Source organism: Meriones unguiculatus, chromosome 17, assembly GCF_030254825.1.
Source record: "Meriones unguiculatus strain TT.TT164.6M chromosome 17, Bangor_MerUng_6.1, whole genome shotgun sequence".
Taxonomy (NCBI): domain Eukaryota; kingdom Metazoa; phylum Chordata; class Mammalia; order Rodentia; family Muridae; genus Meriones; species Meriones unguiculatus.
This window is the reverse complement of record NC_083364.1, coordinates 96,437,709-96,464,511: the sequence shown is the minus strand read 5'-3', so window position 1 is coordinate 96,464,511 and position 26,803 is coordinate 96,437,709. Positions and strand designations below refer to the sequence as shown.

The following is a 26,803-nucleotide window of genomic DNA, read 5'->3' as shown; positions in this document are numbered from 1 at the left end:
GGCGGAAGCAAGCCATGTTGACTTAGAAAAACAAAATCAGGCTTGAACAATCAAGTTCTAACCCGACCAAACAATGGGCTGTGGCCTTCAGTCTGACCCCAGAGGCTCACCACCTGACCGTTTTGTAGGTACCCACTGCATTTACTGGGAAGCTTGCTCTGACAGCCGCAGGCACAAGCTCTGTACTTCATGAGCTGGTCTCTGCCCTCCAGGCGCTCTCTCCTGGCTGCAGGCAGGGTTCCACAGTTTGTCATGGAGTCTCCCTGGGTGTGTCTAAGGACTGTGCAACAAACCTAGGAGCCCAGAGCAGACCGACCTACCGGAGAAATTTAAGGCAATGTACATACTGCTTGCTTCTATGTGGTAACCCCTGCTCCAGGGGGCCATAACACTCCCCCATAGCACCCCATTGTGAGAGGCCCACAGAAAAGCCCACAGATGTTCCAGAGGCCTGTTGCCATGTGGTCCTGACTGGCCTGTCACATCACCTCCTGTCTGCATCACCATGCTCCTTGAGCACTGTGGGCCCTGCATAGGCTCATCCACAGCTGTCTTGGGAAACAGCCTCTTGAGCATCTTTCCTGACATTCCCCTTCCCCAGTGAAGACAACCCCTTCTCTTTTGGTTCCCTAGGACTTTGTATACAACAGTCAAATTACTCTTAATAAGTTGTGCTCATTCTATTCTCCACTAAAGAGATATCTCGTCTGGGTAATGTTTCTGTGAGCAGAAAGAAAGCAAGTATTGTAGGTATTTGCTGCTGGCTGGCTGGCTGCCTGGATGGATGGATGGATGGATGGATGGATGGGTGGGTGAATAGATAGGTGGATGGATAGATGGGTGGGTGGATGGATGGATGGATGGATGGAAAGATGAATGGATGCATGGATGGGTAGGTGGGTGGGTGGGTGGAGACATGAGTGGATGTAGGGTTTGCTGAGCAGGTTGATTAGTGGGTGGGATCAATGCACAAGTGCATGGATAGATGGGTGAATATCCCCCTCATCAGGCAAAGAGGCAGGAAGATAAAGACGAGTTTCTGATTTCATGGAGCATGCCGGAGTAAAGTGAAAATGGTATTAGCTATACTTTCTGGAGCCATTTATGAAGGAAATGTTATGGAAATAGGTAATCGGGATAAACTCATATGAAAAAAGTCATAAAATTTAAATACAAATGTAAAATGGAAGAGAGATGAGAGACAGAGAAGAAAAGGCAAAAAAAGAGAATGATTTGCACTTCCCAGAATTGTGTTCTTTCTAGCCAAGTCAGGCTATTTGGGGTTGTTTTCTTGTTCTTCCTCTGAAAGACTGAGAACCAATTCTTTTTTTTTTTTTTTTTTGATAGGAAAAATTATTTATTTGTAAAGATTACCAAGACTGACAAATATTTAGCAGAAGGATTAGAGGACCCTAACATTACAACAAGTAAGACCTTCACAAACTGTGGTACAAAGTTGATTTTTTTCCTTCTTTTTTTATTATTATTTTTTTTATTTTAATCACAGGTCACTCCCTTGTATCCCAGCCATAGCCCCCTCCTTCTTTCCCTCCCAATCCCACCTTCCCTCCTTCATCTCCTCTCTGCCCCCTTCCAAGTCCACTGATAGGAGAGGTCCTCCTCCCCTTCCATCTGACCCTAGCTTATCAGGTATCTTCAGGACTGGCTGCAATCTCCTTATCTGTGGCTTTGTAAGGCTGCTCCGCCCTCAGGGGTTGGGGGAAACTTTTACCCAGCTTGCCTCTGTGTGGGATGCAGGGATACCCCTCCCCAGGACTGAGCCGTCAGCATAGAGAAGTGTCAGCTCAGGGCCGTTTGCTGCGCTCCTTCCCATCCCTCTGCGGTCCAGCAGCCACACTGCAGCAGACCGGCAGGAGCTTCTGCTGAGTCACTGGGGGCACCAGGCTTTGTGGCCAGGGCAATATTCCACCATCCCCTGCCGGCAGGGTAGTGGGCTCTGTAGCATCCCTGGAACCCGGGCAGAGACCTCAAAGCAGTTACCAGTTTCTGCCCCTGGTCGTTGGGAGCCCTGTTCCTCCAGGCATCTGGGACCCGCACTCACTCCTGTAAGGGCAAGGGCTGGAAGCTACTAGGTCTGCAGCTCTCTCTACTGTTCTTGAGCTCAGCACTAGTGACGTTGGAGCTGGGCTGTCCTTGTATTGGGGTGTGCTCTACATGCTGGACCTGACTTCTGTTGTTGCAGAACCCTGACTTCTGTCCCCTAAACCCAGTATCACCCCCCTCAGGTGTGACCATCAAAAAAGTCTCCAAATAGCTGATTTTCCCAGGTGGGTAATCACACACACACACACACACACACACACACACACACACACACATATACACACACAAACCCTGCTGAGACCTGAACGTCACCCCCTTTCTTGCCCTTGGGTTGTTTTTTGTTTTGTTTTTCTGCAACACTGAAAAGGAACCTAGGATTCCAGCTAGTCAAGGGCTCTGCCCCAGCTTTATCAGCCAGCTCCTGGGTCTTGCTCACTCTGGACCCTTCCAACCCTCTGGCCCTGGGCACAGTTTACAGGTGAATGAGTCCACTTTGCATACAACCTTTGTGCCAAGGTAGCTGAGCACACACCCACACACCCTCCTGGATTTTCCGTGCCACCTTCGCAGGGCCTTAGGATTCTCTACCCTCTTTCATTCTTGACGAAACAACAAACAGCAGCTGCCGGGTTCTGCTGGCTGCAGAGCTCAGCAGGGGGGCGGAGTGCGGGCGACTGGAGTGCAGGGCGGCCCTTATTAACGCAGCACCCACTTTGCCTACGGAAGCATTTGTTCCCTGTGCGGCCAGACACTTCCGCAGGGGTTCCCGTGCTTTCTCTTAGTTTGACCCGCTGGCCGTGGTCTTAGACTACAGACCTCAAGCCGTCCTCCGCAGCACTTCGTACAGAGACCTAGTCACATGTGAGTCTGGCTGAAATGCTGGCTCGAACTTGGCCAGCGGAGATTCCGAATTTCCAGTGGACTGTAGCAGCGGCACCTCCTGTGAGGGGAGGGGACCAAGCCACAGCTAGAAACTTGACCTGCAGGTTTCTCCTCTAAAGACGCTGTTCACCTTACAGATATCTCCCTCCCGTCCTGAGAGGGAGAAGAGCCCTGGAGGAGTGAGCTTGTTGGTGTGCTGTTGCCGCCAGATGAACCCCAACGTCTCTAGAGACAGCTTCAGGGTCTGGAGTCAGCTCCTTAGGGCCTCCCATCTGCCTAAGCAAGGCAAAACTGGCTACACCGGTGGGCTGGGGTTTTGGAGCACCCCTGGAACCGTAGACGCCACAACCGCTCCTCCCAGAAGTGCAGGGGCCGGAGGAACAGAGACACAGCCTGTGACCCCAGGCTTTCCAGTTCCCCACCAGCCCGCCAGGCAGCAACCGGAGCTCCCCACCAGGGATGAGGCTGAGCGAGCGCCAGCGCCACCTGGCGGCGCAGCGGCCATGCAGCCCGCCTGTGCCCGGGCAGAGGACCGGTTACTCAGGAAGCACTCCTTCTCTGCTGGACCCACACCTCTGAAATGTAGCCACCGCCTGTGAAACTCTAGATACGAGAAAAGACTTTGGGTTTTCAGTGACCATTACTTCAAAGTGAGCCACAAGCTACTTCAGACGCTGAAAACATACAGTTAAAAAAATACAGTCCAGTTGATAGCTCCCTGCCCCAGCCCAGGAGGCACTGAGGGAGCTGAGCAAAGGAGGCCGTAGAGAAGATTCTGCAGCTCTTTCAAAGCACCAGCTCAGTCACCAGCACCACAACAAGCAGCTCAGCCACCAGCACCACAACAAGCAGCTCAGCCACCAGCACCACAACAAGCAGCTCAGTCACCAGCACCACAACAAGCAGCTCAGTCACCAGCACCACAACAAGCAGCTCAGCCACCAGCACCACAACAAGCAGCTCAGCCACCAGCACCACAACAAGCAGCTCAGTCACCAGCACCACAACAAGCAGCACACAGATGCATGGAACTCAGGCTGCAGGAAATCCGATTCCCTCTTCTGCTTCTGCAGACACACACACAGGGTGGGGGGAGAGGAAGAGAAAGAAAGAGAGAGAGAAAGAGAGAGAAAGAAAGAAAGAAAGAAAGAAAGAAAGAAAGAAAGAAAGAGAGAGAGAGAGAGAGAGAGAAAGAGAAAGAGAAGAGACAGAAAGAGAAAGAGAAAGAAAAAGGAAAGAAAGAGAGAAAGAAGAGTAAGAGAGTGCTCAGGCAAGAAGAAGAGAGGGAAGGAAGTGAAAGAAGAAAGGAAGGAAGGAAGGAAGGAAGGAAGGAAGGAAAATAGGGAAGGAAATGAAAGGAAGGAAGGAAGGAAGGAAGGAAGGAAGGAAGGAAGGAAACAGGCAGGCAGGCAGGCAGAGGATCGTCTGGGCCAAGCAGGGCTTCCTGAGTCTGCCTGGCAGGCTGACAGACAGGACAGGCGGGAAGCTCTCTGGGCAGAGCACCCCTCGTCTCCCTTTCTCACTCTTCAGCTGTCCAGGTCTGCTGCTGGCTCAGCAGTTGCCCGATCTGTGCACCCCAAGTGAGTTAGGCAGTAGTCGCCCAGCAAAGGGTACATGCAGAGGTGCTCACATCTAAGCGGGCAGAGGAAGGCAGAACAGGAAACACACAGGGAAGGAGGAGAGAGCTGTGGGTGTGGGGGTTGGGCAGTGCCCCTGAGCTGGCATTGCAAGAGTTAGAGGCCAGACAGAGCCTCACAGGCCTGCCTTAGGACATGGCTTTTGCTCTGAGAGGGTCTGTGAAGGCACACAGAAAGTACTGGAGTGATTTCACATGTATTCTGTACTGGTGTGTGAGCTTACGGCTGACCAGTGTCTTAGGTCTTAGTTTTGTGAGAACTCAGGGGGTTCTGCGAAATGGGACGGTCAAGGGTAGGCTTGAGTGGGATGAGGAAGAAAATAACAGGAGGGAGCAGGTCCTCCCCACTTTCAAGTCACACTTGACAATATGAGAGCACTCAGGCCAACCCTGAGGGACAGAGAGGATCCCATGGATTTTCTCAAGGCCTCCTCGGTGTCACAGTGCCGAGGAAAATCCTTCCCCCACCTTTCCCCAGCCCCCCTTTTGTAAGAGCCCCCCTTTTGTAAGAGCTCCCCTGTGTCACCAGCACCTGTGGGTCCCTCCCCACTCACTTTAAAAGTGCCCACACACCCACGGGCTGTCCTTGTCAGTGCCCAGACGGACCCTGCACTGAGGGAGCCAGCCCTGTGCCATTGGCGGGGAGGGAGGAGTGAGCCAGCAGAGTTAACAAGCAAGCCGGAGTTCAGGGAATGAAGGCAGATGAGACCCGAGGAACCTCTCCTCAGACAGAAGCGTGGCTGCAGGAGGCTGCCACCCTGGCGCCCCTCTGTCCCTCATGTGGGCCAGGAAGGCCTGGCTTTCAGGAGCTGCAGGGTTAGTCTAAGGACACTAGGGCTGCTCTCAAGCTCCTGAGAGGCCAGCCTGGCGTCAGCTCTGCAGACGGCTCTACCCCTCCCCTTCTCACCCCACAGCCTCTCACTCGCCCCCTCTCCTTACCCTCTAGCCCTCTCCTGTTTCCTTTTCTTGTTTAATATTCCAAAATAACCACAAGTCATTTTAAATGTCTTGAGAAAATTACATTATAAAGGTAATTTAACAAAAAAAAGCATTTGTCTCATTTAAAAGACCACACACACACACACACACACACACACACACACGCACACACACGCACGCACAACCTTTATTATCTTTTGATTAAATGCAAAGTCTACAGAAACAACCAGGGGTAGTAAATTTAAACATGTATCTTGAAACTTAAAAAAAAAAGTTTTTAATCAAAAAGTAATATCCGAACCCGAAGCAATGTATGCCAAAGGAACGGAGCAAATAATGAGGGGCCCTGTGGCTTACAGAGGGGCCCTGTGGCTTACAGAACCAGAACCTGCCAGGAGGAAGGTGCAGTGGCCAGTCAGCATTCTGTTGCTGTGACAAAGTGCCTGAGGAAATCACACCACGTTCACCTGGATTCCAGTTTCTGGGGTTTCAGGCCATGGTCATGTGGCCTCGTTGCTTTAGGCCTCAGGTGAGGTAGAAAAAAAATCAGCGTGTTGGGATTTCATGTCTTTTCATGTGTATGCATGGTTATTCCGGTGGTTTGCTTACTTTAAAGTGAATTATTTTTATTTTTAGTTGTGTATATGTATGTATGCCTATATGTGGGTATGTGCACATGAGTGCAATTGCCCATGGAGGCCAGAAGAGGGCACCAGACCCCTGAAGCTGGGGCCACAGGTCATTGTGAGCCACCAGACTTGGGTGCTAGGAACTGTGGTCAGGTCCTATGGAGAAGCAGCAAGTGCTCTTAACTGCTGAGCCATCTCCCAGCCCTAGATAACTGTCTTAATTGTGAGCCTCCTACAGATGTCCTGGATACGAGACGGTTAGCTAATAGATAATCTCAACAATTTTCTCCATTCCTTGATGCTTTTCCACCTTCTTGCTACTGACCTTTAATACATAGAACTTTATTTTGATGAAGTCATATCTTGGCGAAATCTCATTGCTTCTCCTCATGGCTCCATAGTGAAGCATCCACCAACAGACCAGAGTCCTGAAGGCCGACTCCTGTGTTGTCTTCTGTGAGTTTCCTATTTTAGCTCACACTCAGAGATGTCTTTTTATATAGGGGAGGTAAGGGGGTAATTTTTTTTTTGGCATGTGGACACCAGTTGTTCCAGGGTCACCTGCAAAGGGGCTGTTATTACCCACTAAACCACGGTGATGTCCTTGATGAAAATGGAATGGCCCTAGGTGGTTGCCTCCATTTCCAGACTCTCAGCTTCAGTGCTTAAAACAGTGCTAAAAGCCATCGGGGGTGAGCTCTGTAGCTGTGACCAGGAAGTGAAATCCTCTCCGTCTGCTCTTCCTTTTCAGTGCCACTTTAACCATGTGGGCTCTGGGACCCCCTCTTTATCATGTGAGGGCCTGAGATCCCCTCTTTATCATGTGAGGATCTGGGACCCCCTCTTTATCATGAGAAGCCCTGGGACCCCCTCTTTATCATGTGAGGTCCTGAGATCCCCTCTTTATCATATGAGGGCCTGAGATCCCCTCTTTATTGTGTGAGGCTCTGGGACCCCCTCTTTATCATGAGAAGCCCTGGGACCCCCTCTTTATCATGAGAAGCCCTGGGACCCCCTCTTTATCATGTGAGGTCCTGAGATCCCCTCTTCATCATGTGAGGGCCTGAGATCCCCTCTTTATCATGAGAATCCCTGGGACCCCCTCTTTATCATGTGAGGGCCTGTATCCTCTCTGAACACATTAGCAGTTTTCACAGGGCTCACGGCTAAGCCGTAGACACTCTGGGCAGAGCTGCCATCTGGACACTAGCGTCTTCCCACTTGTGAACACAGCGAGTCATGCCATTTATTTAGATCTTTTTTCCCAGCTTTACCTTGTATTCCTCGTGTAAGAATCTTTCACTTCCTTAGTTAAGCCTATTTTTAGTCCTTGGGAGTCTTTAATATTTTTATCTGTTCTTCAAAACTTTCATGAATGAACGCAGTGTGCTTTGATCAGATTCATCCTCCACTCCCCTTGGGCCCCTCCCCCACCACATCACAGTCTCAACTTTAATACTTGAGTCCAGTTAGCACTGACCCTGATCGTATGTGTACGGGTGTGAGGCCATTCATGGGAGCATAGGGTACCCTCCTGAGAGCCATACCACTGGAGTCATTTTTAGTCATATAGCAATTATTTAAAAATGTCTTAAATTACCTAAAATCTAAGACACGGATTATGCCCTACTGAATGTTAGTAAGAAACAACCAACATTTGCCACTGGACTCCCAGGAATTTAAACCAAGAGGTGGGAGTGGGGCTTGATCATGACTTATCAAACACCTGCTAACTCTGTGCTACTCCTTTTAATATATCCTTATTTGTTCTTTGAGGAGCTCACACCTGTGTACAGTTTATTTGTGGTGATCCTCACCCCTTACCCTCCCACTCCTCCCAGGGCCTCTATCACCACCCAGTCCTACCCACTGAATCAGTGTTGCCCAGACTCACACAGGTGTGGGCTGGAGCCACACCCCTGAAGAAAACTGACCCTCCCTCCCTCCTGAGCGGCTGCCAGTGACTAATAGTCCCTGAGCTAGATGTGCAGCCTGGAGGGCCAGTCCTCATCCATGCGGGGATTCTAACCCCAGGTCTGGCTCTGCACAGGCGGCCATGCTGAGAGTTCTTGATGCAACAGCCCTCACTTGTGCACTCAGCACCATTGTGCAGCAGTTTTCCCCACTTTGGGCACTTACAAAGTGCTGTTCTCTCTCCCACAACGTTCGCTGTGTCTTGGGAGGAAATGTGATACAGACAGACCACTGAGGGGCCTGGAAATCTGCTACCTGCAGCATCACCCATTCTCATCCTTAAAACTGCAAAGATGACCCAACCAAAGGTCAGCCAGGACACCAGAGAGCAGCAGGACACACTAAGGTGGGGCCTGGTTAAAGTGAACTGTGTGACACTCATGCCCCCCCCCCCACTGTGAGGTCATGCACAAATGAGGTTTCTCTCCTGAAGATGGAGACGGAAGCAAAGAAAGGCCAAACCCCATGATCCCTCCCAGCAAGGCTTGGTCCAACCCTTAACTTTTCCAGAGGCTGTAAGGTGCGTGAGAGGTTTTGCTCTGCCCTGGTGGGAGCACACTCTGGGGCCAAGCAGGACCATGCAAGAGACAGGCTGCTTAAAGAGCAAGCGGCACGCCATCTCCTGGCCTCTGCCGCACAGCTGTAGATGAGTGCTCACCACAAACACCTGAGCTCAAGGCCCAGAATCCGTGTAAAGGTGGGAGGAGAACCAGCTCCACAAAGTTGTCCTCTGACCTCCACATACATGCTTCCTCTCCCCCTCTCCCTCCTCTCCCTCCCTCTCCCATGCACGATAATTGCTGGAGCCTGACGGCAGAATCTAACAGTACCTGAGTGAGGAGTGAGGACAAATCACACTTTACACAGGATTGGCTTGAGAGGGCTGTCAATCTGACTGACGCAGCCTGGGTCTATTCCAGTGTTCATTGCTCGTAGGCAAGCAAGTAACATCGATACAAACAGAAAAAGGTGTGGAACCCCCTAACCTTTTTTCAAAAACTACTTCCCCAGGTGAAAACCTAACAGCAGCTTAACAAGCAGCTCTCCACAGCACAGTGTGAGTCCTGGTGACCCAACTCAGCTCATCAAGCTTGGCATAGGTGTGTTGCTTTAGCAAGAGGCCATTAGGGTCCAGGTGCCGGAGGCTTCCAGGTTACCTGGAGCTTCAGGACTGTCTCTCAGGCAGCTTTATCTGAGCTTCGTCCCGTGGCTCCCCACAACATAAATAACTGCTTCCTTTAAAGGGAGAGCATCCATGGGCCCCAATCACTCTTACGTTTTTTCTTTTGTTGGGGTTCAGGGGGATCCCGCACTCAGGGCCACTGATTCTCAGCTTAGGTAACCTGTGGGACGAAGGGTGGGACATGTGTGGCAGGCACATGAAACATGAGAGTAGATATGCTGAGCAGATATGCTGAGCCCCAGGAAGCAGACCCTGGTGGCCTCCAAGGATCGCAGGCTCCTCATTTGCCCAGCATCCCTGACGCTCTCTTCACCCTGCTCCCTGGACTTCTGGGAATTTCCCTCTCCTTCCAGTGTCATTACGCCCTGACATCTACATCTTAACAAGAGAGCTAAAATGCTTGCTCTGCCAGTGACACTTCTGGACAGTGGAAGGCTTCCGCTGGTCCGGAAAACAGTGAGTGGCTGTCCATCCAGGATGCCAGGAAGAAGCCGAAAGTGATGAGAGAGAGCCCTGAACAGCAAACATTCCGGAAGCACTCATCTCCAGGGAGGCCCCCATGTCTTCCACAGGACCACAGCCCAGGCAAAGCGTCAAGTCCCTAAGATGTCATCTCCTCTGAGACCAGCAACAGAGGAGGAAACTGAGGCAGAGGCCTGTGTGTAAGCCTCCCCGGAGTCCAGAGCTGGACCCTGAGACGGTGGCTAGAACATGTGACCCCACCAGCTGTTGGCTTCAGTCTGTCTCTGACCCCCCCCCCCCCCCGTCGCTCCTTCTCTGGCATCTGCTTTCTTTCTCCACACTCTCCCTAGGCCTGCTAGGCCTGCCTGTACACCTCAGATAGAGGAGACAATCTGCAGCGCTTGGGGGGAGGGGCCCACAGACATCCTGCTGTGGAGTAGGAGCAGCCACTGTCCCCCTCCTCGCCAAGCACAGGAGCTCTGCAGCCATGCAGGTGTCTGGATTCCCCCGTCTCACACCTCTTCTCCCCACTGGAGATTTATTTCACGCTCAGCTATGGTTGGGGACAGCCCCAGCATTGGAAAAAAAGCAGAAAGTCGGGAGTGTGCGTGACTGACAAGCCTGAGGGGCCCGGGGGCCCCTGAGAGCAGAATTCTGATGTAGCTGAACTTAGCTCTGAGCAAACTCAGCTCTGACAGAGCAGACAGGAAGCCCGTGCTAGGAAACTATTAAAAAACAGCTCATCTGAAAAGTGAGTTAGGAGTATTCCCTACTTGGTTTCTGGCTAATGTAAATACTGAAAACAAATTAATCCTTTGGTGAAAAGGGAGGAGGAGTTTTTATGTTCCAGATGTGGGCGCCAACATTTCCAGAAGAGACTTCGTGTCTGGGGAACAGACGGGAACAGGCAGAGGGGTCTAGGCATGAACTGGGCACTGCTTCTGGGCCACTGAGAGACTCAGCACATGTGGCTTCTGCCTCAGTTTCCCCATCTGTAGCCGGAGTGGCCTCTGAAGGAAAGCCATGTGCAGCTGGCTGCTGTCGGCCGGGTCATGGGTCCTGTCTCTTGAGCTCGCCTCCCAGGTGTGCTGGATACTTGCACAGCTTCTGAATGTGTGCTGCTGCTTCCCCCATTCCACAGACAAGCCAAAAGACTTAGAGAAAGAAAGGAAAAAGAGAAATCTCCCTGCCTTCACCACCCACTTCTGCAGGGCTTTCTAAACCCATCAAAAGTTGCACACAAACAGCCCTTCTGCCTGCTGCAGCACCCAGCAAATGAGAACCCCTTCTCGGTGTTCTGCACTGCAGATATTTTAGGACAGGTTTTAAATGGCTGCAGCTGCGCGGTAACAGAGACTCCAAGAAAGCCGGCCAACGTGGGTCGGCCTCTCCAAGAGGCGTCAGGTTTTCGTCACCACTAGATTGCAATGTCATGCTTGTCTTCAGGGGCCAAACACTTTGCTCTATCCCTTTAATTCGCTGTGTGTTCCATCAGACACTTGCAGTCGCCCCGGTCTTGCTTTTATTTGCCACTTAATCTCCAAAATGAGTGTTTCAGTCACACTGTGGTGCTGTAAGGTCAGTTAATTGGGCCTGACTGTAGGCAGCCATTGCCCCTGCTCCTGCTGCGCCCCATTTGTGGTAGTCATACGCGCTCACTTACAGAAACGACAGTCCCATCCCCAGGAGAGTACCCGTGTTTCAAAAGTGAGTCTCCACACTGGAGGCTGGCCATCTTAGCATGGTGAGATGAACTTGGGTGCTCTACAGATCTGAGCAGAAACCCTGGCTCGCCACCCAGCAGCTTGCAAATCGCCGCAGGAAAGCTGCAATCGTGCCACTGTAGAACACAGGCTTTCAAGATACAGTTTCCCTCAGAGAACCTGGGGGCCCAGAGACCCCTCCGTGCACACATGCGGCAATCAAGAAAAACTGCAACCTGGCGTCACTGCCTTCCAACCCCTGGTTCTGTTAACTAGTTTCTCATCCAGAACAAGATGGCAAAATTAGGCATGTGAGCTTTCACCAAGTTTAGAGTGTTAAGGGGACCCCATTGTCCTCTGTTCAGCCTCCCTCAGCTTTGTCCTGGCTTAAAATGAGGGAGGAGAGGAGGAGAAATGAGCGCTGATACCCACACCGAGGTCCTTCCCAGTCTCTCCCAGCAGGGAGAAGGAAGCAAGAACAAAAGCCACCCTACCTCTCTAGAGCAGAAAGCTCAGCCCTGAGGACAGCAGCCCAGCCCAAGATCACCCAAGGCTTCAACTACTCTGCAGCCATTGTCTGCCAGAGCATGCTGGGTGAGAACAAGACTCTTGGGTAGAAAGGCTGCCCCTGCCACATAGTCCCCAGAAAGGGCAAAGAAGGAAAGGAGCTGCATTTGGTTAAAGAGACGGGACCAGATGCTAGCCAGGGTGGAAGACCCCAAAACTGGCATTCCTTATTCACGTGCCCAAACCAACCACTTTGTGTCAGCCCAAGTCTGCACAGAGAGCTCAGAAGACTATGCCAAAGACAAGACAGCTGCGGGGACACCAAGGCAGGCTCCCTGCTCCAAGATGGTGGAACAGGAGGGTGTCTTCCGGATCTCATGGGCCAGGACGGCAGCGTGGCGGCCCCACAACACTCAGCTGCGTGCTAACAGCCAAGAGCATCCACCTTTTTGCAGGGCTTGAGCAAGGACAGGCATGGCAGCTGGGGGCAGCCTATGGGTGTTCTGCTGCAGAGGATCCAGCCAGGGAACGCTGTGTCCAGTCACCGTCTTCTGCAGCCGCTGACGTAATATGCCCTGTCTGAGCTGTCCCCCAGGGAGCACTCCCACATGCCGTGGGAATGAGTGCAAAGGAAGAGACTGAGATCAGGACATCATGGTATGGCCCCCTGCCACACTCCTGGGGTGCCACACTATGCCAGTGAGAGAGAGAGAGAGAGAGAAAGAGAGAGAGAGAGAGAGAGAGCTGTCCCTGGGCTGGACACTGCGTCAGCCCTACGTCTCATGTGTCTTAGGGCAAAGTCCCAACCCAGGGTCACTGAGGGGACACTCCACCTCCTCCTGGGGTCAGGGCCCATCAGGAACTGCTCCTTTCTGTTGATAACCTCGGAAGTCCCCGGAGCAAAACAGGGTTCTCAGCCAATGTGACCTGAACCTAAGATCATGCATGCAAGTAAGACTTTCCGCTTTGCAAATGCTTTTCACATCATTTCTCTTGCCCACCACATCTCTCTAATGCTCAGTGCCACTAGCACGAGAGCACACGTGCACACACGCACTCATAAACTCTATACACATTCTCACAAATATTTGCAATTTTTTTAAATAACAGCTAGTGAGGTCACTTAGCTTCTGTATAAGTAATAGACTTTTTCTGTATAAGTATAAGACTTTTCACGGTATGTTATCATTTCAGAAAGCAATCTGGCGTCCACAGTGAGGGCATGGCTGTGGCTCAAAGGTACATGTCATTACTGGTGATGTGTGCCTGTGATGGGTTTGTTCTCTCTCTCTCTCTCTCTCTCTCTCTCTCTCTCTCTCTCTCTCTCACACACACACACACACACACTCTTCATAAGGGAGTATAAAGCAAGCAGGTAGGAACCAGGCATGTGTTCCACAGTCCTCAAACACAGAAGAGCAGTAGGACGTCAGCAATTAGATGAGATGTTAATCTTGGGAGGGTATGGGCAGCTTCCAGAGGAAAATATTTTTTCAAACTTCTAGTTTGTTTTTTTTATTTTTAAAGCACGTATTTTGTTATTTATGCATGTGTGCATACGTGCATGCATGTATACCTGTGTGCAAGTGTGTGTGTGCATATGTGTGCGCATGCACGTATATGTGTATGTGCATGTCTGTGTGTGCGTGCAGGTATGTGTGCGTGCATGTGTGTGCAGGCATGCGAGCGAGTGCAGGTGCCTATGAAGGCAGTGAAAGATCCGATCCCCGGATCTGAGCGACAGTGCGCGGGCCCCGCCCTTGGGGTGGAGAAACCTGGGTCCTCTTCGAGAGCAGCAGGGCTCCTGCCCACTGAGCTGGCTCTTCACCTCTTCAGTTTGTTCGTTCTTTTGTCCCCACGCCAGCACAGCGCCTGACTCCGACACTAGGTGTGAAAACTTGCTAAGTTACAGGCTTGTGAGACATTTGCACATATATCTCACCTGACTTATGAGACACTTCAGAATAACAGATTCACAGGACCCACAGAATCCAAAATGGTTTTCCTTCTTGAGTTGCCATCAAGTATTATCACCTAGTGGCTGCCATTAAGAATTTATCGAGTTACTGTATGCAGAAGATATAAAATCCTAGGAAGACACCTGGTTAGGGAGTGGAACTGGGTGACAAAAACGTTCAAAGCCACAGAGCTACTGAACTCGGAACTGACACCTAGTTAAAAAGGAAAAACCTTCCTCAGAACCGTTTTGATAACAGTGAGGAATCAAACAAAAGACGCAGTCACGGGTGAAGCAGCTGAGTGCTGGCTGGCAGCGGTTTGCACCGATGAGCCAGGGGTGCGGGCGGAGAGACAGCCGGATGCAAAGATGCCAGCCAGAACTTCAACAGCCAGGGACAGCAAGGCCGCTCAACCCGGCGAAGAGATGGTCAGGTCAAAAGAATGAGCCAGTGAACAATTTGCTGCAGCTTGTGGGCCAGAATAGGCAGGCGTGCCCACCGATGGAGCAAATCGGTGTGAAACTTGAGGTGCACAGATCGGCGTCTCAGCACAGGCTGCTTACAGAGAGTTGTGACTCTCAGGTCCCAAGAGGAGGGGCCACGTCACACTGGGCTAGCTGCAGGGTTGGTGGGCACAGCGAGAGCCGGTGCCTTCGGCGCTTTTGTGAGGAGCAGGTAGGCTTTCCCGGCTCAGTCAGCTCAGCAAACTGGGCAGCACAGCCGCCCCTGGCTGTGTGACATTTGGCCCTGGGCTATGAGCAGGTGCATGTGAGCCCGACTCTGAGAACCCATCACGGAGGTGGTGGCGGCGATGTGGGCTCGGGGCCGCCGGTCTGCACTGGAACAACCCACGGATAAGTTCTATGCTAGCTCTAGCAACAGGCTCTGCAAACTCTAGCTGCGAAAGAACTGGAGCAGGAGAAACGGAAGGATTATCTCAGTGGCCCGGCAGCCCCGAGTCTCCCCCAGCGGTGGTCTGTGCAGGCCTCGGAGGTGTGGTCTTGTTGGAGGAAGCGTGTCTCTGGAGGTGGACTCTGAGAGCCAAAGCCTCTTTCCAGCTCACAGTCCCAGCTGTGTCCCTTCAAGATCCAAGCCTCGGCCTCTGCTCGGCTCACGTGCACGGCCTCACGTGCGTCCCGGCCGCAGCCGACGCTCTCCCTCTGTGTCCGTAAACCCAAAGACCCCTTCCTTCTGTGAGCTGCCTTGCTCCTGGTGTTTTAGCAGAGCAGCAGAACAGTGACTAATGCACAAGCCGATTCAGAAACAGACGTGGAACACTGCTCTCCTCTCCACACACAAATGCAGGCACAGGCGTGCACACGTGTGAGCACACACACGCCAGACATAAACATGCCACACAGACACACACACAAACACACACCCCTCAATCAGGTCTTTGCATCCTTTAGAAAGACTGAAAAGAGTGTTTGTGGGGTCAAAAATAAGTGAGCTAAGAACTAAGGCTCAAACCGCCACCTTCCAGCTGTAAGAGCAGAGAGAGAAGAGCCTGAGAGTCGTGAGTGACGTCCTTGGGATGCTAAATGCTCTGTGCTGTGCGGGCCATCTGCTCTGCAGCTGCCCGTGGAGGGGACACGAAGGGTCCTGCCCTCCCTCTGATCGGTCCATGCACAGCGCCCACCGCTGCAGAAGTGCTGGGTTAGAATTAAGCGTGCTCTTCTTCTCTTGGTGTGTTCTTGCTTCTCTTGTCACACTGGCTTCGGCAGCTGGAACACAGTGGGTCTCCCTCCCGGGAGGAGCAGAGGGATGAGAGGACAGAGATTCATCCAAAGAGGAGCATAGCCTGTTGTCTAGTTCATCTCCCTTATATTAAAACCAGAGACAAATAAATGATCGCGCCCCGACGGGGACTCCATGTCCTCCTAGGAGAGCGCATTCGGCGTGAACGTGACTGGTAGGCGGCTGCTCTTAGCCCTGGGACCCAGCGTCGGGGTAGACCCTCTCCCTGTAAGCAATGGGGAAGGTGTGACAGGGGCTTGTTCTCTCTCACATCACACCAGGTCTTCATTTGTGCCTGGTTCTGTACTTGGTGCTGTGGGAATTTCCGGGTCGCATCTCCACCACAGGTGGATTAGCAGAGGGACGTGGAGGCCAGCTGGGATGTGTGCTTTGACTCTTCAAAACTGGATTTAGACTAAGAGACTCGCTCCTAACATCCTTACACACGAGTTTACAAGGATGCCCTGATTCAGAGAGCTTGCCGGGAAGTATTCCAGATATGAAGGGAGCATGAGGGCTCCTGAGGCATGAGTAGACTTTGCCCCCTCTACTGACTGTCCAATGCCAGCTGAGGACTGGGTGCCATCCTGAAAATCCCAAGCAAGCCGTGGGCTGTGCTCAGCCTGTGGATTTCTAGGGACGGTTCTGGGAGTGCAAAGAATCTGATCGGTGAGGAGACGCTGAGAAGGATGCTGTTGGCTCCATATGTGATGTTTTTCCGCTTAGCGGGTCTTGCTAAAGCAGCAGCATGCCTGGGATGCCTGCGGACGCGTGCTCCTGGGACACTGCGGGTCCTTCCCCAGGGAAGCTTGCTTACTGAGCCTGGCTCACCCAGCCCACTGTCCCCAGGGCGGCCATAAACGTGCAGGATACGAGCTGACCTTCCAACTTCCGCCCAGCATTTCAGTTTTCGCTTGGACCTGGTGCACGGGCCATCAGAAGCAGCCGGTGTTTTGCTGTGTGTCCTTGGCTCACCTTTCTGGTTGCTGTGGTTTCAGTGTGCCCTTTGTGAATCTGTGCCATGGATTCTTCACCCCACAGCCACAGCACAGCAGGGTGGGAAGCCAGGGCATTGTGGGAGGCTCACGAAGGCAGAGCCGCACACCGCACTCCAGAGCCCGCATCACCAGGAACTGATGATCCCCGGGAGGGGAATTAGCCAGCTGGGTAGTCTGCCCCACGTTGCCTGCTGCCTTCTCTGGGCACACCAGTGTCCTTGCACTTCCTGCCATGAGTCACAGCCACGTCCGACTCCACCAGACAATGCACGGACTGGTAGTCCCTTGCTTTTGGACATCAGCTTCCAGAGCCATCAGCTGGGATTTCTTCATTGCAAACCACCTCTTCTCCAACATGTCAATGCAACAGAAACTGGAAAAAGACACTGGCACTGGGCTTGAGAATCACGCTGCAATGTCATTTGCACTTTCAAAATCCACTGTTTTTTGTTTTGTTTTGTTTTGTTTTTAATTAAATCCTTTAAAGTCTATTTGACTGAAGAAAATCGTTTGTTTTCTTTAGTCAATACTCTCTCATTTGCTGTTTGCTCATACTGGCCCCGACCGACCGAGAAGGCGCCCTGAACTCATCTTAAAAATGAAATGGTGGTGGGGCAGGAGACTGGGGAGGGTCGTGGCCTTCCCTCTGTGCCCTAAAACATGCTCAAGGCGTCTTCTTTGCCAGACCATTAACGAAGCGGAGGACAGACAGGTCCTCAGAGAACAGGAAAAGCTTGTTGCTCAGCACATTCATCAAAAACCAAACCCACGATACGGAATGACCGAGAAAGCAAACAATCGTGGAAGGGCACGGGAAGGAAGTGCCCAGAGCCAGGCCCAAGCTCTGCCTCAGTAGAGAAATTCCCCCGGAGCTCTCTCCTCCTCAAACAATGGTTCCGAGGCTTGCAGGAAGGAGAGGGTGAGGCGGACACATTCTGTTCTTTTCCACAAGCTACTAAATCGCTCCATGGACATAGACATCCACACAGCAGAGGTGCATCTTGGTTTTGGAACTGACTGCTGGTTTAGCGGGTGCTAATGGATCTATATTTCTTGGCAAATTAAATGTAACTCAGTCAAAACTTTTGCTCTGGTAGCTGCTGCCCTCAGGAGACCCTCCTGAGGGTCTTTCCAGGCACAAATGTGCAGCAACAGATGAGCTACAGGAGGTGGGCTCAGAGTGAGGGATGGGTGCCAGACACCTCCAGAAGATGCCAGACCTTCCGGTGTTTCCAGTGATGTTGCCAACTTAGTCCAGAGCTTGCTTAAAAGTGGCTGGTGGAGATTGCGAAGCTGCAGGAGCCTGCTAGCCCCTCTGCCATCCCACCATGGCGGCTGTGTGGTCCTCTCTCCGCTAACCCCTCTGCCATTCCACCATGGCGGCTGTGTGGTCCTCTCTCTTGTCAGGAGTTTTGCCATCTGGCCCAGAGTGACCAGGAGGCCCTTGACCTGCAAGCTTCTCTCTGTAGATCCATCCACTCTTGGCTGCTCAGTATCTGTTTCATTTTTCCTGGGTAAATACATCACCTTTCAGGCTGGATTTATGTCTTGGGAAAGGCTATTAGATAAGAAACGCTGGTTACACTGTGATCCTCGAACACAGCTTACCACAGATGCACTGTTCTATCAGAGAGGAGTCATTTGGTAAAGGAGTTCAAATGTCCCCATGCAGGGACAAGCTGAGGGGGGGTGGGTGTGGCAAGGACCTGATCAAGTGTGACGTCAGGGCAGACCCCTGGAGTGGCAACTGTAGCCTCCAGCAGGGAGACACTCAGCCAGGATGAAGAGTGTGGCCAGGTAGGGAGAGAGACCATCAGGGTTCGGAGGAGTAGAGACATCCCCCACCCTCCAAAAAAGGTGCTATAGGAATTTTGGGGTTCACTCTAGGAGTCGGTGGTTGTTATTCTGATAATCAGTTTGACTGGATTTAAAAATTCACCTTCACAGTGTCTGCAATGGCATTTCCAGGATTTTGACCCAATGAATGGTTTGCTCTCTTGGTGGGCTCATAACACATATGGTCTCATCATGTAAGGCGGGAGGTGTTGGGCCCTGGGGCTGTCTACTTGGGGCTGTCTCTTTCCCAGGCCCCTCGTGTATTGCTCTTCCCACTTCTTGTCTGTCCTAAAGGAACTCTCCTTGCACCATGACAACTGCCCCAGAATTTAAGGTAAAGAAACTGTGGACCGAAGTGCCTGAAACCAGAGCCAAAACAATTGCATCTTCTGTCAAGCTGTCCTTACAGTGTCTTGGTTGCTCTGACAGATGCCCGTCCGTCACAGAGCATGCTCTGAACTTACTCCAGAAGGCTCATATTGAGTTCCTATGGTGACAGAGATGGGGGTGGCATGGGCAGGGGGACAGCAATGAAGGAGAGTGTCAGGGGTCCAAGAACATCCCAAATGTCCTCTCAGCCATGGGCGGTAAGACACTGTATGCTGGGATCAGGAAAAGGAATGAGCTCAAGTAACAGCAAATTAGCTGAACTCCAGGCTGGGCATGAGGACCAGGTCTGCAGAGGAAATGTTAACTGTGCTGGCTCCAGGGCATTTACTGAGCCATCCAGGAGAAGACCTAACTGATGGAGGAACCAGAGATCAGGAACGAGCTCAGGGCCAAAGATGTGGTATTAAAGGTCAGCCATACATAGATAGAAATATCTGTGCGTGATGTCACCCAAGATGGAAAGTGTACCATAGGTGAGACAGGAGACCTCAGAGAGACTCTTGAAATCCTAGAGAAAGAAACAGCAGGCAGGTCAGGTGCACAGCTGTGTAGCACTCATTCGTGGGGAGAAGCTCCAGAAATATTGAAGTGACTCTCACAGGCACCTGGAATGTTTGCGGTAGTGGACACCGGCCTCCTGTCCACCAAGCAACTCCCACTGAGCTGCTGGTTTCATGGGCAGGTAGTTAAGAAAGATGAGATCACCTAGAGTGTGGCTTTTCCATCTTCAGCCCCAACTGGCTAGAGGCTCGACATGCTGGTATTTGTGTGAGCTGCTGTCTCCTCATGTGGCCACTAACTGGTGAGAGCCACGGCTAGTGGAACCTGTAGCCCGTCAAACGGACCGTGGGAGCGTCCTTTCCCTAACCAGCCTTGCCTCTCGTCCGCAGCGGCACTGAGTCTCTCCATTGATGTAGTTACCAATCCAGACTTAGAAGTCCACTGAGATAGATGACAGATACATGATAGATGAATAGATAGATGGATAGATAGATGATTGATGGATAGATAGATGATTGATAGAAGATAGATAGATAGTCATTGATCTAATCATCAACTCTTCATTGATCTAATGATCAAATTCAATCTTAGAGGTCAGTAATATATATAAAATATATATTTATATTTATATATAATATATTTATATATAATATATAAATGTATATATAGAATTTATATATACATTTATATATAGAATTTATATATTCTATATATTTATAATTCTATATATAAATTTATATATATTCTATAAATTGTATAAACATACACTTTTAAAGTCTGCTGAGAAAGACAACAGAGCAGCTGTCCCTCTGAAACCGTCTCACCTGGAGAGGCAGCCGGGATCTCAAGCTCCACCCTTCTTCAATGAAGGAGTTTTCATTATATTTTTGAGTTTGATCTGCAAGGGAAGGCTTTTGAGAACTCTAAGGCAATCTTTTTAAATATGCTCTAAGAGAGTTTATAATTTATAGACCCAACACTTGAGGTAAATAAATGGAGCTGGCTTCATTTCTCTGAAATGTAATTAAGTGTCCTTAAATGCCTTATTTCCCAAGAAAAAAAACTTAAATTTTCCCATCAGCAATGATTCACTTTCTGTGCGAGGTTGTATGGGGTGGTGTATGTGTGTGGTGTGTGTGTACGTGTGTGTGCGTGTGTGTGTGGTATGTATGCACATAGGGCATGCACTCTGCATGTGCAGAGGAGCCAGAAGAGGAATTAGATGTCCTTCTCTGTCACTTACCTTGTTCCCTTGATACACAGCCTCTCACTAACCCTGGACTGGTCTGGCAGCCAGCAACACACGTTTCCCCGCCCCCACTCGGTTGCAGATGTGTGTGTGGCCCAGCCTGGCTCGTTACACAAGTGCTAAAGTATGAACTCGGGTGTCCGTGGTTACACAGCAAGTGTGGTGTCTGCTCGTGCTTGTCAGCTTGACCAAATGTGGAGCGACTAAAGTTGAGTGGCTAAGTACGCCCGTGAGCAGTTTTCCTCTTAGGTCATTCCAAGGGGAAGATCCACCTTTAATGCAGACACCGAGAGGTGGGAGAGCCACCTTTGGTCTGGGCCACACCTTCTGCTGGCAGCCCACGCACAGGACACGGATGAAGCTTGCTCTCTGTCTGCTCACCCTCAATCTAGATGGCTAGTTCATTTCTTCACTGGCATTCGAGCCAGCTTCTACTGAGGCCAGCTGAGCCATCCAGCCCCATGGACTGCTGGACTGTTGAGACTTCCATGATAGACAGCCACTGTTGGACTAGCTGGACCACAGCACGAGCCTTTCTAGTGAGTCCATTTCTAGGTAGAATAGATAGAGGATGGAAGATAGATGATAGATAGATAGATAGATAGATAGATAGATAGATAGATAGATGGATAGACAGATGGATAGATGATAGATACATACATTCATGCATGCATAGATACAGAGATGGATGATAGACTCATTCGCTAAGTTCTGTTCCTCTAGAGACCCTTTACTAATACAGCAAACATTCCTATCCACTGAAACATCTCTCCAGCCCAGCTCATTTTCATTTTTAAGCAGCTAATTCTAACAAGCTGCCATTCACCAAGTGTCCTTACCCTAAGACTGATCCAGATTCAGGTGACATGCTGTCATTTGGGGGACCCTATTGAGGGTCTGGCCCATGTGACTCTGTCTCTCAAAACTCCCCAAAGCAGAGATATGGCATGGGATACTGTTTGTGCCCATTCTAAGTGTCTCGTCCACAAGTCCTCCTGATGGAAGGTTTGAGAAAGTACTAGCCTTTCAAAACATCCTTGAGTGGATGCACAAAAATACCTGGGACATACATACATATATACATACATACATATATACATACATACATATATACATACATATATACATACATACATACATACATGCCACGTTCATGAATGTGTTAACTAGCATGAATGTGTTAACTAGCATGAGTACACTGGGCTTACACACATGTACACTTGGAGAGCCCAGTCTTCAAACATGATCCTGGGGTACGGAGGCAAAGTGAGGCCAGGACAGAGCTCCTGCCTCGGAGTCCCCACCACGGCCAAAGACCAAAGCTGACTGCTACAGCGCGCTGAGGAATGTGCACCAACGGGTGCTGGGGTGTGCAGGGGCCCTGAGTCCAGTTCAAGCAAACTCTTTTCTTTCCTGAACCCCACTTTTACACGCATGCACACACCTCCCAGAGCAGAGTGGGTTCTTTGTTTGCTTTCCTTTCCTTTTGTTCTGTCTGAAGCAGGAACACGTGACTGTTGGCAAGGTCTGTCTATCAGTGTGTGTTGCTAAAATTCCTTCTCTGGGGGAGACGTAAGCAGCACCTACCCCTCCTCCTCCTCCTGAGGTCCCAAGGGCAAACACAGATGCCCTGGGGAACCAGGAGTTTATAGAGCCGTGGGAGAGGGGTGAAGGGAGAAGGCAGGAGCTTGAGATCTTAAAAAAGCCACACCAGCCTAGTCCGGCAAGGATGACGACGCCCCTGTAGGCACAGAAATGGCACCCCTTGTGGTCATTCCCAACAGAAACACGTCTAGCTCCTCCGTGAGGCTGCGTGTAATTAGGGTAGACTTGAACACGAGTGGTTGAGAGTATCCTTCTCCGTCATTTTCCTGCTGTAGAGATAAAGGAGTTTGACAGGAGCCCGTGTAGGGTGAACGGGGCCTGCTGGGACAGTTTTCACTGGTGGATGTCCTATCAGGAAGAACTTCCGGAAGAGGGAAGGTTCTGGTTGGCTTGAGGGAGCGAGCTGTAGCCTTCCTACATACAAATGAAAAACACATCTGGAAAGAAGCTAAGGAAACAGTGCCGTCCGTACCATTTACCATGCAAATGTGAAGACCGGCGTTCAGATCCCCAGCACTTAGTAAAAAGCCCAGGAGGACATGATAGCCAGCCTGCAGCCCCAGAACCTGGAAGTCAGTGAAAAGTCGTGCCCAGGGCAGGCTGCCTAGACAGACTAGCCAAATGTCTGGGTGGCCTGAGACCCTGCCTCAGTAATAAGGAGAGGCAACCAAGAAGACACCTGACATCGATCTGGACATGCACACACAGCAGTACAACGACAACAAGAAAATACTGCTTTGATATTTCCAAGTGGTTTCCTGAAGATGGTAGCGAGTACCCCAACCTCCGTATAAGATGCAGAACTTGTGTGGAAGACAAGGGAAGCGTGGCGAGGCCTAGCGCATGGCGAGGCCTAGCGGACATCTGATAGAGAAAAACAGGAAGATGAGAGAAGTACCCTGGAGCAGACAGAGGGCAGGGGCGCTTGGCTGCAAAGTCATCACCCAGACTGCCTTCCTGAACAACGTATCTGCACCCTACTTTATTTCATAGAATGTACATTACTTTGGTAGCTACATTACAAGCCTTGAAGCGCAGGGTGCTGTAAGAGTTACGTGGACCGCCCCTGTCTTCAGAAATAACGGAATCTCATGGAAATACCGCAGGCTCTGGAGCCCAGCTTCCACATAAGAACATGTGTCCTCACTGTGATGGGCCAGCAAAGCCCAGCCGGGGCACTGCCACAGCCTGCTCTCCTCAGCGTGGAGGCTGGGAGTCTGAAGCTCTGTCTCTGGCTTGTAGACAATGCTCCTCTGGGTAGGTCCCCACACAGCTGCTTCTCTATAGGCCTGGCACAGGACGAGGGTGGCCACATTCCGGTGTCTGGGTCCCCCTTTTTTCTCTGTTTATTGAACAGGATCTTCTTTCATGTATCCCAGGCTGGCCTAGAATTCGCTGCTGGGCCCCAAGGACGACAATGAACTCCCGATGCTCCTCCCTCCCACCTCTGAGGTGTTAGGATTATAGACATGTGCCATCATGGCTGGTCCCTTTCCTCTACTGAAGAGGTGATCAGAGTAGCGTAGCAGTCCTATGAGACGCAATCTCTGCATACACTCAGGGTTTCAAGGCATGACGTTTAGAATCAAACCACTGAGCCCACAACGCTGTGCTGTTCAGTGTTCCTTATCCTCTTTCCTTTCAGTCTTCTCACCTGTAGGCTAGAAATGGCTGAAGCATCCACTGAGGGGGCTGCTGCCAGGCTGAGACTGATGCATACAAAACATGTTCATCTCCAGAGAAGAAAGCCATAGTTTATCCTGAGTGGCCAGGGCCTGGGGATCTAGATTCAAGTTTCCTTGACTGGCATGTGCCACCACGGAGGGGCTATAGGAACTTTAAAGAATGGAAGAGGGTAAACCAAAGCAGCAACCAAGCACCCTGGTGGGGACCAGCAATGCAGGGAAACCCCTCCTGCAGTCCTCAGACGCCATCTGATAATGCCCTGAGCTTTTGAGTTGGTAGAAGCTGGCAGTCTGCTTCCAAAAGTTTTACCCAATAGCCACAAAGTTGTTAGGTCAATAGAGGCTGGCAATAATTGGCTATGACGGGGTCCAAGACAGCCTGAGCTAGACTCGGGCTTTTAATATGCAACATTCCAACTCTCCCCCATCATGCAACATTCCAAGTGTCCGTGATCATTTAGTTCTGGCCAGTCAATCGTTCCTTAGCACCTTCAGCCCAGATGCGGGGTCAGAGAACATCGGTTCACAGCATCCAGTTCCTGGCACACGGGCTGGAAAACTAGCGTTTATTACTTGAGTTGGTATTTAATTATGAATATGCCAGTTATTAGCAAGAATAAGAGTGCAGATGTGGAATGTGTCTCCTTGGCTTGCTTTTAGGACATACATTTCAATTTGTTTCTGCACAGTTATGAGGCAGCCACAGTGGACCCCCAGCTCAGTGTTAGGGGAAGCATGGTGCTCAGCAGAGGGGCTTTGAGCATAAAGCAGGGCGGCTGGACTTACACCACCAGGTCCGGCTAAGTTCACATCCTCGTGTTACACCAGAGCACACTGCCCTGCTGCCACCTGACGGTGGGCTCAGTAAGTCACCAACGCCATTCACGGCCGGCATCCCGGCTGGCTGAGACTCCAGCACAGCCTGGCTGTGGACAGGGCTGGCTGAGCGCAGCGATGAGCAGGAGTAGGAAGGGAAGGGAAACGCCTGTCACAGAGCCTGATCTCTGGAGTGAAATGGGAAGGGTCTGAAATGCAGTCCCTCTTTGCTTTGGAATGCCAGCAATGTAGATCTACTTCACAGTGTTCAGGGTGGGCGCCTTGTTTTACTGCGCTCTTACTCCAGGCAGATTTGATGTATCACTCGCCTGCTGCCGCCGCATCTCACTGTGCCCCAAGGGGCTAAGGATGGCTTTCATCATGTTGCTATTCTGCACAGACCTCTCCCACTGTAACTTGTCACTGAATCTAAAAATAGGGCCTTGCCTGCTAATTCACATCTCACAGGTCTGCCCCAGTGTTTTTCTACAGGCGCCTTCCAGTACAGTGTCTTTCCCGGCTCCTGGAGGCAGTGGGTCTCGCACGTCTTACCCCTTGTGGTTTCATCTAGGAACAGAGTGCACACCAGAAGACCAGCTTTTCCATGTGCTTCTCTGCAACACTCAGGAAACCCAGCGGGGACTCAGAGATGTTCCCAGTAAAAAAAGTATAAGGTTCAGTAAGTTTTAGAAAAATGAACCTGGGAAGAAGGTCCAGTCAGCACAGCGCTTCCTGCACAAGCATGAGGGCTCAATTCAGTCCCCAGACCCCATAAAAAAATAAAAAAAAAAGCCAGGCATGGCAGTGCGTGCCTGTCATCCCAGTGTCGGGGAAGCACACACAGGAGGGATTGCTGGACAGACAGTCTAGCCAAACTGGTGAGCTCCAGGGTCAATGGGAGGCCCTGTCTCAAAAACTAAGGTGGAGAACGTGGTATTACACAACCCCAGCCCTTCCCTCTCCCTTCAGTGCCTACCATGCCCCACCCCCTCTCAAAATCTTCAACTGTTAAAGTTTACATGTATATGGACATGTATGAACTTTTTTGTCGGTTGTATGTCTGCAATCCTGCCTCTGCTGACTGAAAGCTTGGTTCTGTTTTTGTTGTTTTCCCGTCTTCACTGGTTTCCAGTCAGTATAAAGAGCTCCTCTGTTGACTTTTGGTTTCAGAGACGTGGGTGTTCCAAAGTCAACGGTAACCAAGAATGCTGTGAAGGTGCCTGGGTCTGGGCACATGTGGAACAGGAGCAGGAACCAGGCCTTCCCAGGCTGTGAGGATGGCACACACCATTCACTTTTGACTCACTTTGTTCTACTGGACAAATAAACTATGGTTTACTATATAATGAAACAGAATTGTGATCATAGAATGTAGTCAGCACAAAATTATACTGAAGAAAAAAATGCATTTTACTTCATAGTTCTATATATCAGCATCTACTTCCTCACATGGATGTAAGTTATCACCCAGAGTCCTGTTGTTTCCCTGAAGGACTCCCTTCCCAACTCCAAGCAGTGCAGAACTGCAAGCAATGACGCTTCTCCATTTCTGTTCACTGAATGTCGTCATTTCACCTTCATCTTATGAAGGTTAGTTTTGCAGGGTATAGGATTATTGTTTAACAATCTCTTTCTCTCAATGTTTTGAAAACTGTCTTCTCACTGCCTGTTGTGGACTATCCACCAGAGAAGACATGGGTTTTAGCCAATAGGAAGCACTAGCTAGCTGGTGAGTACATGGGTGTTGGGGATCCCAGTGTAGCACAGAGCCTTTCTCAGGGTGAGCCTTTAAACACAAAAGCTATGCTCTGTGTTGACACACTTCAGGTAACAGAAACAGCCAGAACCAGAACTTCAGAAGCTAAGAAGCAAGGTTAGCACATTTAGAGACTTTCCCAGAACCATGGATTTTGGTGGATTAGGGGTGTTAGTTTGTTTGTTTGTTTGGTGTTGTGTTCTGTGCTGAGTTTTATAACCTGAGTGATACATCCAGCATGGAGTCAGCTGTGCTAAGATCTGGGGACTCATTGGCTTGCGTAATTGTTTTGT

General features: G+C 50.7%; 1 protein-coding gene across 4 annotated transcripts in view; it reads left to right on the top strand.

Annotated features, from left to right (window-relative positions):
* Kcnj6 (potassium inwardly rectifying channel subfamily J member 6) overlaps positions 1-26,803 on the top strand; it is a 215,467-nt gene that overhangs the window by 171,024 nt on the left and 17,640 nt on the right. The gene's annotated exons all lie outside the window — the stretch shown is intronic.